Consider the following 20,000-nt stretch of genomic DNA (forward strand, 5'->3'; position numbering starts at 1 on the left):
GAGAGAGAGAGAGAGAGAGAGAGAGAGAGAGAGAGAGAGAGAGAGAGAGAGAGAGAGAGAGAGAGAGAGAGAGAGAGAGAGAGAGAGAGAATAGGTGGATAGAGAATGGGTGGATAAGTGTGTGTGTGTGTGTGTGTGTGTGTGTGTGTGTGTGTGTGTGTGTTTTCTCGTGTGCAGTTGTGGGTACGAGTACGTGCGTGTGAATGAATTAAAACAAACAAAAAAAACGAAATCTCTAAAAAACTTAAAAGCACATAAACACACACACAAAAAAAAAAAAAAAACCACGACATATGCAGATTTTAGATAAAACAACATACACCAACAGAAAAAAAAAAACAACAACAAATATCATCAAGCAAACCATCTACCACCACCACCACCACCACCACAGAGAAAACATTAATGCGAGTCATCAACACCCACACAGTACCTTTATTTTTAACACCTTTGTCGGGCATTCCCCTTTACCGCGGCACAGGAGTAAGAGTGTAAAGTGTGATGAATGTGATATCGCGTTCCTGTCTGTATAAAAAATGTCTCGGGGCAAGAACCTGACATCTCTCTCTCTCTCTCTCTCTCTCTCTCTCTCTCTCTCTCTGGGAAGGCTGTAAGATGTGTGAGGTGAAGATAAAGGCACGTGGCTGTCCTAGAGGTTACTGGTGAAGGTATTCGTTTCCATGGGATGAATGGGAGGAGGAGGAGGGGGAGAGGAAGAAGAAGAAGAAGAAGAAGAAGAAGAAGAAGAAGAAGAAGAAGAAGAAGAAGAAGGCATGAAGAAGAAATAGATGAAGACGAAGAAAAAGAAGTATTACAAGAACAACAACCAGAAGAACAAGAAAAATAAGAGAAGTAGGAAAAATGAAGAGGGAAAAGAAGAAGAAATAATGACAGGAAAAAAAGGAAGGAAAAAGGAGAAGAGTGTAATGTTTCGTGTTCAAGGATAAAAAAATAAAGAACGGAAGCAGAAAGAAATTGAAGAAAGAAACAGAGAAAATATATAATAGGATAAAAAGAAAAAAAAAGAAAAGTGTAATGTTTCGTGTTGAAGAATAAGAATGAGTTTATCTTTTCGTGTCAAGGTGAGAATTGTGTTTAGGGCAAAAAAAATAATGACTCTTCTATCAACCACGAGTTACGATGTGAAAATAACCCTTTATTGCAGGTGTTAAGGGACTGAAGGGCGCGTGTTGCGGTATGAAAGTTATCTTTACTGCTCGTGTTAAGGAAAAAAAGAGAAGGTAAAGATTTATTGTTCCATGCAAAAGTGTGAAAAAGGTCTTTATTTTTCATGTCGAGATGTTTAAACGAATGAAGACTTTTATCGGTTCTCTTAGGGTGTTTTTAGGGCATAAGGTGTTGGAAAAGATACATTTATTCTTATCCAACGATTTTTTATAGGGACTTAGGTGTAAAAAAATATTATGCTAAAAGTTATTTGTTTATTATTATTATTATTATTATTTTTTTTTTTTTTATGGAATGCTGAGGTGCGAAGAGATGTTTTAAGGAATGTAAATGTCTGAAAGCATCTTTATAGTTTGTGTTAGGATGTTTTTTTTTTTTTTAGGGAATAAAATGTAGAGGAAAAATATCTCTTCATGTTCATATTTTTTTTTTTTAAGATGTTAAGGTGTGAAAAAAAAGCCTTTATTGTGTTTTGTTCTTTTAAAGGAATACTGAACTACGAAAAAGATCTTTATTGGTTAATGGTAAGGGACTGCATATAAAAGGATCTTTTAAGCTGTGAAAAGACCCTCGTTTTTATAGAAGACGCGGAAGGAACAGATCCATACTCCTGTTTTAAAAGTGTGAAAGAAAAGACCTTTATTATTATTTCATGAGAGGCAAGGAGGGAGTCAGAGCTGTGTTTTCATGATTGTATATTAGTAAGGGAAGGGAAAAGAGAGAGAAAAAACTGTTATTCATTATTTCACGTTGGGGTGTCCAGGTAAGAGGAGAAGGAGTTTTTTCTTTTCTTTTTTTTTTACCTTTGTCTTTTTTCTTTCTTTTTTTTTTTTTTTTTTTTGTTCTCTAGTTCGGCGCTGCGGTGTATAAATGTTGGCATCGTTGTTTGAAGGCGATGGAGACACGATCTTAGTGAGCCACAAATTATGGAACAGACAACCAACACCTGAGAAAACTTTGTCTGGTAGAAAATGTGGATTTGTGTGTTTGTGTCTCTGTGTGTCTCTCTCTCTCTCTGTGTGTGTGTGTGTGTGTGTGTGTGTGTGTGTGTGTGTGTGTGTGTGTGTGTGTGAGTGAAGTGTCCCTCCCCTGTTCTTTGACCTTTCGCCTTTCTTTCATTTATTTTCTCCTCACTAATGTATAATATCACGTAACTCTTACCTGCCCCAGTCTCGCCTTACATTTAATTTCCTTTCCTTGTACTCACTTCACTTAAAACAAAAGATTTACTCCTAACATATTCTACTTTCATACTTTATCTTTACGTGTACAACTTTTCCCTTTCCTTCTCACTACCATCCAGTACCTTTCTTTCTTTCCTTCTCACCTTCACCTTCAATTACCTCACCTTTGTTCTCCTCATCTCACCTTGATCCCTTTATGTACCTACGTGTATATTTCTTCTTTTTTCCTTTTTTTCCCCTCAGTCTTGTGCTTTACTTCCAACGCACCTAACCTGATTACTGGGAAAGGATGGCGGGTAGAGTAAATACATTCGAAGTACCGTTATAAATATTTAGCCCAAGGTTCAGGGTACAGCCGTGAGGGAACAGTGGAGGAATCGATCTTAGTCTCAGCTCAGAGGAGAGAGATTAAATATTGAAGGTACTCAGCGATGCACCCACAGCGTGAAAGAGGCGTCGTGAAAATAGAGTAGAAAAAAAATGTTATAAAAAAGTGTGTGGATGACTTGTGTGTGTGTGTGTGTGTGTGTGTGTCTTTCAATTTGTTTATTTATTTATCTGTATCTCTCTCTCTCTCTCTCTCTCTCTCTCTCTCTCTCTCTCTCTCTCTCTCTCTCTCTCTCTCTCTCTCTCTCTCTCTCTCTCTCTCTCTCTCTCTCTCTTTCTCTGTTTGCCTACTTATATGCCTGTTTATTTGCTTCTCTATCTGTCTGTCTGCTTTAGTTTGAGGAAGTAGATGGAGTAAGATGCGTAGTGATGTTCCCTTTTTATATCACGACAGGTGACCTCACAACTATGACAGTTGAAAGACAGGCCGTTGCGCTTGTGGGTCACTCTGTCTACCTCGATCTGTCTGGCTTTGTCTGTCTGTCTCTATGTCTCTGTCTCCCCCCACTCTTTTTCTCCTCACCAGTAACACCGCCACTATCTCTGACTTACACAAACTCTACACCAGCACATCTCGTCCATTACATGTGTTCTTTCCTTCACACCAAGAAAAACTGACCTTTCCTTCACACCAAGAAAAACTGACCAACTGACCAGGTAATCAAGTAACATCCATCCTACCTGTATCCCACACCTGTTTCGTCCAGGGAGAGACTAAGGTACTAGATTAATTGCTCACTTCTTCGCTCACGCATCAAATATTAAGTTTTGAAATTCTCCTGCTTACGTTTTGTGTTTATTTACCTGTTGTACTCACCACTCACCTGGCTTGTTAGTTGAGAAACATTTGGTGCTTACTAGTATGCTGTATTTGGTTGTCTATTGTACTCACCACTCAAATGGTGGGGAAGGGAGTGGAGGTCGTTAGTCAGGAAATATTTGGTTGTAATCTAACCGAACTTGGCAATGTTTGAGCTTCATTATCTCTCGTGCGAGTGTTTTATCAAGTGCAGGCCAAATATTGGGTCCAATGTTTGTATAACTTATGATTACTGTGAAACACTCCATCAGCGCAACCCAGGAAGATGCTGCGGTTCTTCAGGAGATAATAGAAAAACTGGGTCAGGTTGTATTTTACTTCTTATTCGACGCTTTTTTTGCTTCAGAAAGTAGAGTTAGTGACTACCTCGTTGATCGGCGCTGAATTGATTGCGGTTCATTCAGTGAGATGGTGCTAGTCGTCGTGAATTTATAACGTACTGTGGCTTCAGTAAGTATATGGTGTATTACATAAGAACATACGAGGGAAGCTAGAAGAACTCATTATGATTACACGTGACAGTCCATATACAAAACATTCCTACCCATATCCCTCTCTACTTCAATACATCAATTTATCTACGCAGTCTTTTAATCTGATCAAATCTTTGCATTTTTCGTTTTGTATTTTGTTTCAGAAGATGACTTACTATCTCTTTCTTTGTACCCATCACCAACTATCTGCGTTTGTCCCTATACACAGCAGGAGACTTGTGGTAAAGGTCAAGAAACAACACCAAAAGTACTGGTAGTAATAGTAGTAGCAGCAGTAGTAGTAGTAGTAGTAGTAGTAGTAGTAGTGGTGGTGGTGGTGGTGGTGGTGGTGGTTTTGATGGTGGTAGTAGCAGTAGAAGTAGTAATATATGACAGTATTAGCTTTATACTCCGTGCCATTATCAGGGTCATACACTGCCTGCATGGGATCGATTAAACGATTTCTTAACTTCCTTCCAAGCTTGAGGCGTGAAAGTTATTGTCTTCCAAAGTACTCCAAGTTATTAGATCTTTAAAGTTTATAAAGTTTGTCTCTCCAAGTTAGATAGCGTCTTTAATTTATAGAGGCAAGGCAGCCACTCCTCGCCGCCCTCTCGTTTTGGGAAGTAAATGATACAGGGATGTTGTATATTTAGGGACTTTCATTTTTAAAGGCGGTATAAAGTTCTGCGGGAGGCTGGGAGGTGGTGGTGGTGGTGGTCGTGGCGCATCTCTTTCTCCACTTAGCTGGTCGTGTCGGTCATGAATTCCTCAGCCTTCACACGGACTTCAAACAACACAGCATCTATAAAACAGAATCTGGCACTCTTTTTCTGGTTCCCTCCGCAACACGATCACCAGATTGAAGGTGTAGTGGCTTACCAAGCGTGCTGATCGTTCGCACACACGCGAACACACGCGAACACACACACACACACACACACACACACACACACACACACACACACACACACACGTCCTCCACTGAAATGTAATACCTTTTTAGATTTGCTTCGAAATGGTCAGTATCTTTATCAGAAGTGAGGTACATAAGTTGTGTGTTACTTTAATGATTTCGTAAATTCGTCTGTTTGATACGTTAGGCGCGCCGCATGGTGAAGATAAATGTGTTGTGTGAGTGGAGAGTCTGGCGGTGGTGAGAGGAAACACGGAATGAAGCACAAATATTTTATTTCCCCAAGGACTTAGTTTGTCGCGTTCCTCAAAGACCGTGGAATCATAATAATAATCATCCCACGCCTCAAAGAAACAAGCAGTCAAGATAAAAGTATTTCTTTATCACACGTTCCCTCCCACCACCACCGCCACCACCTCCACCCCAAACACCACCACCAGCACCACCACCACCGCCACTGCCGCCGCCACCACCACCACCACCACCACCACCACCATATCCCACTCACTTGTCTCGCCTCTGCATCTTACTGGCTAGGGCCATCTTACCTTTCCGCGCGAGGATCGATTCTGTAGTCTGATCTACGTCATTACGAGATTGTGCTGGCCGCCATATCCCCTGCGATCAATATGTACATACACGTGCTTCTCATCCTGCTTGCCAGCGTGTCTGCTGCGGCGTTGGCGGAGATTTATGAAGATAAGACAAATTTATGGATGGGATGATAGGCGGAAATAGACTGGTACGTTTCCTGTAGGGACTGCCACGTGTACGCCTGGTGGCTTTTTGCAACTTCAATTTTCTTATGTTCTTACGTTCTCGTGTTATGAGTGTGGCACGTGGTTACTTTGACTGTCACCAAAACAAGGTGGAGAGAGTAAAACGACACACGAACTTTGAAAATAAGGGAAACTGCAAGAAGCCATCAGGCCTAGACTTGCCAACTGTTGTATAAAACGTATCTATCGATCCTATCTCTATTCATAAATTTAGCTAATTCCCTTTTTAAATTTCCGTAATTGAGAAGCAACGAATGAAAGTAAGAAGCGATGAGAGAAGGTAAGAAATGTTCACTGCGATAAGGAATGTTCCTGATGCAAATATCAATTCACCATCCCTAGCCACAAATTTATTTAATCCTTTTTTTTAAATTTCCCTATTGACTCTGTACCAACAAACTGATTACCGAGTCTATTCCAGTCAAGACCCACACTGTCAAGCAACCCTTTTCCCTTCCACTCACAGTCCGCATGCAACCGTCATCCCCTGAAAGTTTGGGAATGCGTTACAATTCTCTACACGACAAAGTTTCTCAGGGAAGTTGTTTAGCATTGCAGGTGTCAGACATCATGGGATGAAATGTGCAACAGCTCACCAGTAAATCAACACCGCGTACCAGATAGCGGCGGTGTTTGCGAGTTTCAGTTATTATGTTCATTACTTGTAGTAGGGAAGTTAGATGTAGATTCTTAGTCTAAGTGGAATTACTCCCTGCGCGTAATCACTATGTTGACCTGGGATTAGATGAAGAATGTGATGAGACGGTGGTGATGATTGGGACATGAGAGAGAGAGAGAGAGAGAGAGAGAGAGAGAGAGAGAGAGAGAGAGAGAGAGAGAGAGAGAGAGAGAGAGAGAATGATAGACGCAGATATACAGATAAAACATAAAAAAATCAGAAAAAAAAAAACAGACACAAATAAACAAATAAACAGAACATCTAGATGACAAACCATACCTGAGCACACGAGCAGTAACACAAAGAAAAAGAAACAACACTTGGCTTCTTCACCTCCGTCAGTGTGACTAGCGGCGTGCCGTCAGCGTCCTACTGTAAGGGGGGAGGACAGAGACATGCCACGTGTATCGCCATCACTCCCCTATCCCCACATATCTCCTCTGTCCCTGACCCCTCACACATTACGTACGTCATCCTCCTCCTCCTTTCCCTCTCTTTTCCTTCTCCCAAGTTCCATTTGTCCCTGACCCTCATACATCACCTCCTCCTCCTCCCCCTCCTTCACTATCCTCTCTCCCCTTCATTCCTCCTTTCCCCTAACCCTCTATGCCCCTGACTCTGCACACATCACCTCCTCCTCCTGTCTCACCTCCCTCTCTCCTGCCACTCTCCTCCTTACGGTCTGAGCCAGTCATGAGCGCAGTAACTAGGCCAGTGGGGATCCGCCGAGCCGAGAACCATTACTCCTGACCAATGGGGCTGAAGGTGAAGGCAGCCAATGGGGTGGTGGCTGGTGCCCCTCGCGTCACTGTCCGCTGCGATCGAATGAATGCTGCAAAGGATCTTTTCATTTTTTTTTTTATATGCTTAAAGAAGGCCTGCCAGACACACAAAAACGTATAAAAATGAGTAGATAAAAAAGGCCTATTTTGTCGTATCAATGTCCGCTACAATTAGGTGAATAATGGAAAAGATTCTCTCTCTCTCTCTCTCTCTCTCTCTCTCTCTCTCTCTCTCTCTCTCTCTCTCTCTCTCTCTCTCTCTCTCTCTCTCTCTCTCTCATATACGTGAAAAAAGCTGACTTAGAAACAAAAATGGGAAAAGGAGCCTGCTAATTTGTCTTTTTAAATCCCAGAAAAGTCAATCAGACAAAACAGCTCTAAATTGAGGCTTGTTTAGTTCCGATCTACACGTAACAGAATAATAGTAGGTCATACATATTTTCTACTACCGTGGCTTGAAAACGAACATTATTCTCTAATTTCCTTGCATTTATTATCAGATATGATGAAGATTCCCTTTGACCTTTCGTTTATTCTTCTGTGAACTCGTGTAATGATGGAATGTTCCCCGAGAGTTTCTCTGTGTGTGTGATCTGACTTATTTATTCATTATTTCTATACAAGAGCACAGTAACACAAGCGTTTACAAAGCTCCTGTTCTTTACTAGTACTTCTTCACAAATGATAAGTGCGGTGTACAAAGAAGTACAAGTAAAAAAAAAAAAACAACCGCACTTCTCTTGATTTCCTATAAAAAAAAAAGAAAAATGCAATAATCAAGAGAATGGAGAAAGAAAAAGAGAAAGTAAATGAGAGAAAATATATACCAATACTTTACGAGGAAATGTTTAAACAAGCTACATATTTCTGTGTGAAATTATTGAGGAATGTTTGAATCTATATGTAACTGTGTGTGTGTGTGTGTGTGTGTGTGTGTGTGTGTGTGTGTGTGTGTGTGTGTGTGTGCGTGCATGGGTGGGGGTGGATGGGTTGGTATGGGTTGTTGTGTGTATGTGTGTGTGTGTGTGTGTGTGTGTGAGGGGGGGATGGGTGAATGGTTGGGTTTGGGTGTGTCAGTGTGTGTGTGTCTGTGGGTGGGTGGGTGTAGGTGTGTGGGTGGGTGGGTGGATGGATAGTTGGGTCTGGGTGTGTGTGTGTGTGTGTGTGTGTGTGTGTGTGTGTGTGTGTGTGTGGGTGGGTGTGGGTGGGTGGGTGGGTGGATGGATAGTTGGGTCTGTGTGTGTGTGTGTGTGTGTGTGTGTGTGTGTGTGTGTGTGGGTGGGTGGCTGGGTGGCTGGGTGGAGGTGTGGTTTTGATGTAGAATTAAATGTGAATTTTAATTGCTGGGGTTAAATTATTTTCCATTTGCTCCTCTTTGGCGCTTTAATGGAGCTAATTACATTTGCTATTGTTGTTGTTGTTTTTAATATTTTTATAGTAGTAATAGTAGTAGTAGTAGTAGGAGTAGTAGTAGTAGTAGTAGTAGTAGCTGCAGGAAAAGCAGGAGCAGCAGCAGCGGCGGCGGCGGCAACAGTAGTAGTTGTAGTAGTAGTAGTAGTAATAATATCAATAGTAGTAGTAGTAGTAATAGTAGTAGTAATAATAGTAATAGTAGTAGTAGGAATAGTAGTAGTAGTTGTTGTTGTAGTGGTAGTAGTAGTAGTAGTAGTAGTAGTAGTAGTAGTAGTAGTTGTTGTTGTTGTTGTTGTTGTTGTTGTTTTTGTTGTAGGTAGCAGCAGCAGTAATAGCAATAGTAATAGCAGTAGTAGTAGTAATAATAGTAGTAGTAGTAGTTGTGGTGGTGGTAGTAGTAGTAGTAGAAGTAGAAATGGTAGTAGTGAAGTCATGAGAGAGAGAGAGAGAGAGAGAGAGAGAGAGAGAGAGAGAGAGAGAGAGAGAGAGAGAGAGAGGGATTCATTAAGAGGGAAGTTCTGTCTGATTTCTTTCATGTATTTTTTTTTAACGGGAAGATTCACACACACACACACACACACACACACACACACACACACACACACACACACACACACACACACACACACACACACACACCAACAACAACAACAACAACAACAATAATGGAAGTAAACATGTATTTATTTCCGTCCGGGCTGCAAAAAAAAAAAAAAAACGAGGATGACAAAAAAAAAAGAAAAGTAATGGCGTACTCTCGTTTGATGCTTCGGTCATGTTTATTTTTTCCCTGGCATCGCTCCCAGCCAGACTCTTTAAGGACACACTCACACACGCAACCAAAACTTTTAATTAAGGTTTATCAAGGGAGGTTGCTGGAAAGAGAAAAAAATAAAAATAAATAAAATAAAAAAAAAAGAGAAGAAAAAGATGGATGCAGCTTGACAGAGGAAAACCGGCTCCTGTGAAACATGAAACAGAAGGAAGGTCACGGGATGCGTAAAAGAGAGTGACTTGAATATCATCAGTACTTTTCACACGTGTGGTTTGCGTTGTGGTGGTGTGGTGGGATGGCTTTGCGTGCCTCAGGTATGACAAGTGTTGGTGTAGGGAATGAAGGTGTAGAGTAGATAGTGTAAGTGGAAGGAGTGTAGATGTAGCCAGTGTAGGTGAAGGAAATGTTGGTGTCGGAAGCGTATACAGAGAAAGTGTATAGAAAAAGAGAAAGAAAAATCTAGATTCTTTTAAAACAAGTGAAGATTGTTAGGGCTAGGTTTATAGTTATTGTTGTTGTTGTTTTTGTTGTTACTACTGTTGTCATAATTATATTAGATTTTCCTCCTCCTTCCCCTTCTCTCTGTCTGGCCTGTGCGTGCTGAGGTAAAGCGAATGTGGATGTTAAGTAGGTTGATTTATTATTTATATTTCGAGGATGCAGAGAGGGATATATATATATATATATATATATATATATATATATATATATATATATATATATATATATATATATATATATATATATATATATATATATATATATATATATATATATATATATATATATATATTTATTATGAGAGAGATTGTACATATTTTCTTCATTATGTAGTATTACAATCATTTTAATTTTAACCTTTCTTTTTAAAGTAATTAATTTGTTATTTGATAATATGTCAACTTTTGCCGGCTGCAGTACAGGTGTCAGGGGGTGCCGGCAGTGTGGTGCTGGCGGCGCTCGGGTGTGTGGCTTGTCCGGTTCGAAATCTTGCCACTGAACAGGGCCGTGCGTAAATCTTGTAAAAAGACAGAAACTCTAGTGACCTAGTGTTTCTCCATCCCCTCTAATTCTTACTGAACTAAACAGAAGCAGAGAGAGAGGGAGAGCACTAAACAGAACCAGAGAGAGAGAGAGAGAGAGAGAGAGAGAGAGAGAGAGAGAAGAATACTATATGGTGAGAACAGCGGTGACAACTTCGTCAACCTCACCGATTCATCATAACAAGGTAAAGGAAGTATAGGTGTAATCATTATTTCTCCTCATGAGTATTTGTGAAATGATAACATGATTCGTTTCTGTGTTCGACTGTCATCCGGGTTAGTCATTTTGTCATCAATGTATAGTGAATAAGAGTCTGTTGAAGTTTACGCATGTCGTTTTCGTCGTTTTCCTTTTTCTATTTACTTTCTGGGATTAACCACTTATCAGATTGGTATTTTCTTCCCAGAATGCAAGATGAATGCGAATCCATAGAGTTTCATGCGTGTTATTTTTCTTCTTCCTCTAAGGTCATAAAAGGGATGATTTGATTCGTTTCATATTACCAGAGTTCCATGAGCTTTCGGATTTTTCATTTTGTCCACAGAATATAGAGTGAATGGAAGTCTATGGAGTTTTGCGAGCGTCATTTTTGTCTTCGTTTCCCATCATAAAAGGCAACATTTCATTCGTACTACACTGGCAGACAGGGTTCAACGGCACTTGGGGTGCATCATTTTGCCCTCAATTAACGCAAAGATTACGTGAATAAATGTATATACACATACTAGTTTCCTTTTGAACTATTGTTGTCTTCTTGTGAAATGATGATGAAGCTGTGCCTTGTTTGTGTGTGTCTGTGTGATCAACTTGACTTTCGTGATGGGTTGTCAGGTTGCCCGTCCACCTGGCCGCCCCTCCTGCCTGTTTGTCTTGCCGTCAGTCAAACACCATCAGCCTCTAGTCCTGTGTGCCTCTCTCCCTGTATCGTCAGTCTTTCATTTCACTACCTCGTGCCTTCCCTTCCTCCCCTGCCTCCCCATCCCCTGCCTCTGTCTCTCTACCCCCTTTAGGGCTTATAGGGTCATGGTTTGAGGTGCAGGGAGGGTCAAGGAGGGTCAGGGAGGGGGCGGTGATGAAAGAGGATCATTTTAATCGTCACCGAAAGATTTGTACGAGTGGAATGACCAGAATCGTTCAGTGTATTTGAGAGGCCGCGTTTCATGTTTCCACCTCCTCCCCGAGGCTAAAAATAATTACGGGAGAGTTTTTATCTCCCTATTTTTTTTTTTCTTATTTATCTTTGGGATTGAGATGAAATAAAAAATGTGATAGTGTCGGCGGGTAAAAAAAAAAGTTGAAAATGGAAATAGAAGCGGCGGCGGCTTACACTCCGGGGCGTTGAAATTTTATTCTCCTATATTTGTTTTTTCTATGAGTAATTTTTCTTGTATCCCGTTATTTTTCCCTTGTCTCACTTGTCCCCGGCCAGCTGCCACACCTTGCAGCTCACCTCACATTTCCTATATTGAGAGAAACATTAAGAAGAAAGAAAGGAAAATCGAGGCTAAGAGAGATTTTACCCTCTTCCCGAAATTTCTGTCTGCCACCTTGAGTAGGAAAGAAAGGAAAAATGTACGTCAAGAAAGGATTCTGTAAAAGATATTCACAAATATAAAGAAAAGAGGGAAAAGGAAACGAAAAAAAACAGCTTGTATTCACCACACGCGTCTAATACGATGAAAAAAAAAAAAAAAAAAAGATAAAGTAACAAAAGTAGCACATAACAAAGAAAACTCGTAAGAAAAATATCATTCACCGCACGTGTCCTTGGAGTAAAGTGGAAGAAAAAATAGGAGAAAGAAAGGAAGACAATAGTACACAACAAAGAAAACTCCTGCAAAAAAAAAATATCTACGTACTTTTATAAGCAAGAAGCAAAATATAACAAACTGAAGCAAAAATAAATAAATAAATAAAAATAAAAATAAATAAATAAACTGAAAAAGTAACAAATCCATCACATTTCTTGTCTGACTGATGTGTATGTTGCGTTGTGTTCATTTGCGTTGCTTTCCGTCGCTTTGAAACACACCAAGAGAAAAACAGCAAAGGAGAACAGAAAAAAAAAAAACACTCCAGGTTGAATATTTGCCGCCTTTACAGCTGCCTTCACTATTAATCTGAACAAGGCACGAGTGTAGCGAAGCATCGGATAAATCTTGACTTTACAACGAGTTCATTTTTCTTGCTTATCGTGGAGAAACAAGCGGGGTGGTGCAAGGTAGTGATGGTGGTGGTGGTGGTGGTTTGTGGTCCTGGCCGTGGTGGTGTCGTGGGAGGGAAAAACATGGTTAGCGGTAGTGGTGGAGTGTTTTCGTGGTGTTGGTGTTGTTGGCAGAGAGAGAGAGAGAGAGAGAGAGAGAGAGAGAGCCGAGGTGGTGGTGGCGGTAGTAGTAGTAGTGGTGGTTGTCTAAGGTAAGGTGTTCAGGTATATTCAGGTAGAGCGAAGGTGTGTCCGTACAGGTGTGTGAAGTCAACGTGATGTGCTTACTAATGAGTCAATTTAGGTCAGGGGAGGATAAAAATAACATGGTGGTGGTGATAGTAGTGGTGATGGTGGTTGTCTGAAGCTAGGTGTCTAGATATATACTCAGGTAGAGCAAAGGTGTGTGTGTGTGCAGGTGTGCACGTACAGGTGTGTCGTATCAACATGATGTGCTTACTAATGAGTTTATCTATTCATATATATTTTAATTCATGTGCATGTTTAAAATTCACTTGTGTCCTCACCCGGTATTATCCATCCTTCGTCTATATCCCTCCTTCGTCCTACTTTCTTGTGTTTTCTCTGTTTAGTTTCAGTTCACGTAAGCTTCGATCGCCCTCCTCCGTAAAACGTGTTCCGTGCATCAGCTTCGCCTCGCCACGTCACCACACCCGCCGACTGCTGGGCCACGCGCGGGTTAAAGTGGTGATGGCAGCGTGCGGGTCTCTGTCTTACTGGTGGCACGGCTGACTGGAGGACTGGTGGGCTGGTGGGCTTGCTCGTCAATTTTTTTTTTTTTTTTTTGGAGGGTTGCCATGTTCGAGACTCGGCAGTCTTTATCTATTTAATTATTTATTTATTTATTTATTTTACGTGTCAAGGAATCTGGTACAATAATGGGGAAAAGTATGTTTTTTTTTTTTTTTTAAGGGGTTATCATGCTTAAGATTCACTTAGCAACCTTTGACGTATAAGGGAAGTTTTTCTTTTCTTTTCTTCTTTTTTTTTTCGACTGTCAAGGAGTCGGATCAAGGGCACAAGAATAAAAAAAAAAAAAAATCTGCTCATTATTCCATTCCCCAAAAAGTTAATCAGTCATATGGGATTCGAAAAGATTGGTCAGTTTAGTTACTTGCCTTGGTGCTCCTTTCCTGATACAGTTCAATCGTAGCGTTGGTTTGTATGTGAGAGCAAAGTATTATGTGCAAACCTAAATTCCATCTAGTCGCCAAATTAAACATCCGTCATGCATAGGTTTGTTTTTAAAGGCCACAGAGATCATAACTTGCGTTCCATTGTATGTTTTTTTCCCCTCACCGATAGTGTGGAATCCTCGTCATTCATCATTTGAGTCATAAAATTACCTTTAAGAACCTCTACTAATCTCCACTAGAGTCTGTAAGAATGAATTGAACCAAGAAATTAAGGCGTTTGAGAATATTGGTTGTAGAGTTTGCTGTCGCTCTCTCTGTATGAAGTGACAGAATTCAATATACACGCCAGCCTGTTTTAATCGCGGGAAGGTTTAAGCATTGCGTTTAATGGCTAATCGCGTGGGTAATGCAAAACTAACGATTAGCGTAATGCATTAATCTCCCTGGCCGTGTGTTCAGCGAGGGGTCGGAGGTGAACGAGAATTACAAAGTTAATCCCCGACATCGAGAACTTTACCCATGAAGGAAGATGAAAGGACCTGAATTTGCATTTAGAAGAGAAGATGGTGAGAGTGAAGCGACATTACTAAACTTCGTAGATGGGAAAATAGCGTTGATAAACAATGGACATCAGCAGACACTTGCACGAGGAGGAGAGTTATAATGGCGTTGTTGGGACGTAATGGTTGCCGAAGACGTAACGCTTGATGAAGTGGAGGAGCAGATGGATTGAAAAAAAAAAAAAAAAAAAAAGAGAGAAAGCTGGCCAGCGCTTTTCGTTTACATATTCTACTAAAGTTTTATTCTTATGGTAAGAATTAAGATCTAAAGTGTGACATACTTGTAAGTCAGGTGTTGTCCTTGATATAGTAGAGGTGCAGATGAATACAAAAAAGAAGCTGGATGAGAGTTTTCGTTTATTTTAATGAAGCTTTATTGTTAGAACTGAAATGCAAACTGTGACATAGTAAGCCGGGTTATCAAAAATTTCCCTTCACCTGAAACTTGTATGTAGAGGAAAGCTATCTTGTAGAGGAAAGCTATCTTGTAAAGTTATTTCATTGATTATTGATGAAAAGTGAAGGAGAATAAGGATCTTCATACTTTTCTCCAGTAAAGTCACACAGGTGTAAGTTAATCACTTATAACCAGGGAATAGAGTGATAAGATAGAACGGAGGTCAGTAATTGATGAAACGAGCAAAGATGGTAAATATGTGTAGATAATTCAACAAGCCTGAGTGAGTGGAGGGGAGGCGTGGCGATCAGCTGCCGGCCTATGATGCTGTGCAGCACGCCAGGAGAGGTGACGGATTTGACAGAACGTTAATCCCTTCCTCATTCATTTCAATCACTCCTCCCTCACCCTCCTTAATCATCCCTCCCTCACACTCTTCAGTCACTCCGCCCTCATACTCCAGCAAAACATTATAACATGCATTCTAATACCGTTTACATAAAAGCCAATACTTTGACGAACCTGACAAAATGTATTAAATAGCATGATTTTTTTTTTTTTTTTCATGTCAGGATCAGGCAAATTTAAATCACACTTATTTATTTATACCGATGATTTTCGTCCTGTGGCATCGTGTATTACTGAAAACTTTCTTTTTGTTTATTTTATTTATCTATTTATTTATATTTTTTTCTGCATTTAGACTTGCTTTGAAATTACTCACACAAAATATCATTGCTTATTAACACTTGAATACACCTGACATAGAACCATTTTCCGAAATGTTTCATCATCGCATCCCAACTATTTTTAAAAAGCTATGTTTGAAGTTATACTTTGCTTTTACGGTTCCAGTGATAGATTAACAACATTTCTACAATACTAAGAGGAGAAACACACTTGAAAACGTCACTGATGATTTCTTTGGCCTTTATATACAGTTGAGACGAGAGACCAAAGCGTTTCTGAATACTGGTTATATTTCTAATTCCACACTTGTCAGAAACATCGACCTCTCATGAAACAGGGAAGATGTGTAGAGACAACAATAAAGAGTATGGAGTGAAAGCCCTCGTGTCAAGCAGATGGTTCCCTCAATGACAGCTAATCTGGCACATAGATGCAACAATCAGCCAGGTGTATGGTTCGAGTGGATACAGGAAGTTATTATGTACCTTGATGTATTTAAAAGCATACGGTGGTGACGATTCTCTCTCTCTCTCTCTCTCTCTCTCTCTCTCTCTCTCTCTCTCTCTCTCTCTCTCTCTCTCTCTCTCTCTCTCTCTCTCTCTCTCTCTCTCTCTCTCCAAGCACACACACACACACACACACACACACACACACACACACACACACACACACACACACACACACACACACACACACACACACACACACACACACACACACAGACAGAGAGAAAGAGAGAGAGAGAGAGAGAGAGAGAGAGAGAGAGAGAGAGAGAGAGAGAGAGAGAGTGAGAGAGCACATGTGTTACTGACACAGAGGAAGGTAACAAGTGTACAGGTGAGGAGAGGTGTGACATGAATTGGTTGAGCGTTGGCCAGGTGTGAGTTACTGCAGGTGTACATGAAACGTGTGGCGGAAAAGCTTCACCAAGGCTAATGGGATGCCTCGAATGTTCAGGCGTGAAAGGCAAACACAACAAACACCAATACTAGACTAACTGGCATCTAACGTGTAAGGAGAGAGACATAGGATAGCAATCACAGGTGTTTTTGTGTCTTATCTCACCTGTGTTTAAAGGGACTGGTGGGATAGTAAAATGTACTGTAAGCCACAGGACCAGAGGAAGATAATCAAACGAACCTCTTTTTCTTTTAAACCAGCATGGAAGAGTCAGGCGTATAAGAACATAAGGGAATAAAAGAAGCTGCGAGAAGCCATCAGGCTTACACAATCCCTGTGTGAAATATTCCTACCTATTTTCATTTATAAATTTGTCTTAGCCTCTTTTAAGACTCATGACTGTGCAGTAACAACATGATTACTTAATCTATTTAATTTATCTACCATTCTATTTGTGAACCAATTCCTTTCTATCTCCTTATCAACCCTGGACTGTTATTTCTTGTCCTATCCTGATTACTGACCCTGAGGATTTTGCTCCTGTCACTCTTATTTTATATGTTCTTATCTTTTTTTTTGTTACTTTTATGAATACGAGGAGATTATATACGAAATAAGGTGTCGAGTTATTCAGAATTTAGAAAAATCATGTTGTGTTAGTATCTTCATTTTTTTTTTTTTTTTTTTTTTGCGGTGGAGTCAATGCGCGTTGCAGAGAAGGAGGTCGAGTAGGCGCAATTTGACCTCCGAGGCTCGTTCAGACCACGAGTAGCATTGCACAACACGGAGCTTTCTCTCTCTCTCTCTCTCTCTCTCTCTCTCTCTCTCTCTCTCTCTCTCTCTCTCTCTCTCTCTCTCTCTCTCTCTCTCTCTCTCAACACTTTAACACTCTAACTTTGTATTATATTTGCCTTACACATTAAACTTACAAATAAGCATAAATAATAAGCATACATGACAAGTGCAGCCTTCGCCATCAGTATAACGGGTGCTTTTGATCTTCCTGAGTCTCACAATTAGTCCCTCTCGAACAACTGCCATCACAGCACTCTCCTTTGTTAGTAAGCTCTCCAGGACCCATTATAATGTAAGGAGAATTAAATGTGAGCGATGATGTGGGAAGCTCGCGGGGGAGGGGAAAATGGACAGATTATCTCCCTCCCCCCTCACCGTGCCTGACAATTACTGTTACTGATTCAAAAACTGAGCATAGCATCTTCAGGGCATGGGGCAATTTACCAGTTTTTAATACGTCCCATGGCTGTAAATCGAACATTGGAGCTTTACTTTGTGGGTGCGCTGTGATGTTTATAGTTCGTCGATATTTTTTTTTTTTTCTGCCATTGAGCTAAATTTGTAATGTTCATGTTTCTCTCTTTTTTTTTTTTTTTATTAGATTCTGGTGTGCTTTTTTTTTTTATTAGATTCTGGTGTGCATTTCATTCTTCTATACGAGTATTACTTACCGCTATGAAATAATGCTACTGTCAGTTAAAGAGTTAAATTTGTAATGCTAATGCTTCTCTCCTTTTCTCAGATTGTGGTGTGTGTTTCGTCCTCCCTAACTACAACAACAAACCAGCAACAAACCAGGGTAAGGGCCATGAGTATGTATGTATTCTGGGTTCCCATGTCAAATTTATCATAGTGTTAAATTGTCTTTTTTTATTTTTATTTATTTTTTTATTTTGCACTGCAAGAGTCTGGTTCTGGTGCAGCCCGTCATCTGCCGTGCGTTGGTCTCCTTTCTTTTTCTTCCTCTGTCTCTAGTTTTATTTTCTTGTTTAAGTTTATCCGATGGTTTGTCTTTATTTTTCGTATGTGGTTTAGCGTCTTGTGCCTCATCCTTCTCCGCTTACACCTTCTGTCTTTTCGTTGTCTTTTTTTTCAGTTCTTTTTTTCTCTATTTCTTTCTTTCTTCCTTTCTTCCTTTTTCTTTCTTCCTTCCTTGTTCTTGTACTTGTTCTCCTCCTCCTCCTCCTCCTCCTCCTCCTCATAGTATTTCTGATCTTAATTCTCATCTATATCTTCATCTTCCTTCTTTTGTTTCCCTCTTTCAGTCTCCTTTCCACAACAAAGGTGGGTCTTCTTTCATCTACTTTACTCCTCCCAGTCGTCCCCTCCTCCTCCTCCTCCTCCTCCTCCTCCTCCTCCTCCTCCTTTTCCTCCTCCTCCTCCTCCTCCTCCTCCTCCTCCTCCTCCTCCTCTTCCCGCGCCACCGCCCCCTCTTCTCTTTCCCTCCCGCACGATTAAGCCGGGAAGACCAAAATGTTTATCGCAGCGGGACAACATGAAAGATAAATTTCGGCAGTAAACTTTAGACAGTCTTTGTATCACAGCGACACGACCACCGGGCCTTAAACTTTTATCATTCAGTAATTTTGCCACAAGCACTCGGGGCCTGGGAGGGAGGGAGGGAAAAAGAGAGAGAGAGAGAGAGAGAGAGAGAGAGAGAGAGAGAGAGAGAGAGAGAGAGAGAGAGAGAGAGAGAGAGAGAGAGAGAGAAATGGAGCTAGATGTGGGGGAGAGAAATTAGAGAGTTTAGGTGGCAGAATGGGGATGGAAGGGAGTTAGAGAGAGGGAAAGAGAGAGAGGAAAAGAGGGCGGGAGTTACAGAGAAGGAGGAGAGGAAATGAGATAGAGAGAGACATGGGCAGAGGAATTAAAGGTTGGGTGGCAGGATTGGGGTGGAAGAGTGAGATGGGTGAGATGGGAGGGTACGTGAGAGGACAGGAAGAGGAGAGAGGCAGGACGGCAGGAAGCAAGGTTTGTTGGGTGATTTCATTAGTGTATGGGGACGTGAGATTGAGAGGGGGAGGCCAGGAACTGCACGGCTTAGGAAAGTAAGAGAGAGGTAAATGAAACAACGATATTCACAGAACACATCGATGAAGTTTAAGAGAAAAGTGAGTAAAAGAAAGAGAAGAAAGAAAACATAGAAATATATTGGATATATACTGACAAGCGACAAACACAAGATAAATAAAAAAAAAAAAGGATGAAGAAGAGGAAAACGAACAACTACCTGTTTGTCTCCTTCACGACCTCTCGTCTTCACCTGTCCTCTTGAAACTCACCTGGCGAACACACACACACACACACGACACACACACACACACACACACACACACACACACACACACACACACACACACACACACACACACACACACACACACACACACACACACACACACACACACACACACACACACAAAGACAGAGAGAGAGAGAGAGAGAGAGAGAGAGAGAGAGAGAGAGAGAGAGAGAGAGAGAGAGAGAGAGAGAGAGAGAGAGAGAGAGAGAGAGAGAGAGAGAGAGAGAGAGAGAGAGAGAGAGAGAGAGAGAGAGAGAGAGAGAGAGATACTGACACTGTACCCTAATTCAGCACAGTTCTACAGACACAAAACTAAACAAAAACTAACTCAAATAATACTATTTTATCACTTCTTGAGAAAAGGCAAATACTGACACAAGTATCTTAAGTTCTTGAAGGGGAGATTTTACTTGGCACGAGGAGAGAGAGAGAGAGAGAGAGAGAGAGAGAGAGAGAGAGAGAGAGAGAGAGAGAGAGAGAGAGAGAGAGAGAGAGAGAGAGAGAGAGAGAGAGAGAGAGAGAGAGAGACGGTGGAGAGGATGAAAGGAATCTTTAC

General features: G+C 40.9%; 1 protein-coding gene across 13 annotated transcripts in view; it reads left to right on the forward strand.

The window, feature by feature from the left end:
• LOC135102257 (sialate:O-sulfotransferase 1-like) overlaps positions 1-20,000 on the forward strand; it is a 442,011-nt gene that overhangs the window by 387,462 nt on the left and 34,549 nt on the right. For 8 of the 13 annotated variants that reach the window (XM_064007187.1, XM_064007186.1, XM_064007185.1 and 5 more), the window contains one exon: positions 17,885-17,941. The gene's annotated coding sequence lies outside the window, so the exon portion shown is untranslated. Of the gene's footprint in view, positions 1-10,349; positions 10,625-13,236; positions 13,416-17,884; positions 17,942-20,000 lie in introns of those variants that run through there. The other 5 variants (XM_064007184.1, XM_064007191.1, XM_064007188.1 and 2 more) reach the window with 4 other exon arrangements.

Source organism: Scylla paramamosain, chromosome 7, assembly GCF_035594125.1.
Source record: "Scylla paramamosain isolate STU-SP2022 chromosome 7, ASM3559412v1, whole genome shotgun sequence".
In the NCBI taxonomy this organism is placed as follows: Eukaryota; Metazoa; Arthropoda; class Malacostraca; order Decapoda; family Portunidae; genus Scylla; species Scylla paramamosain.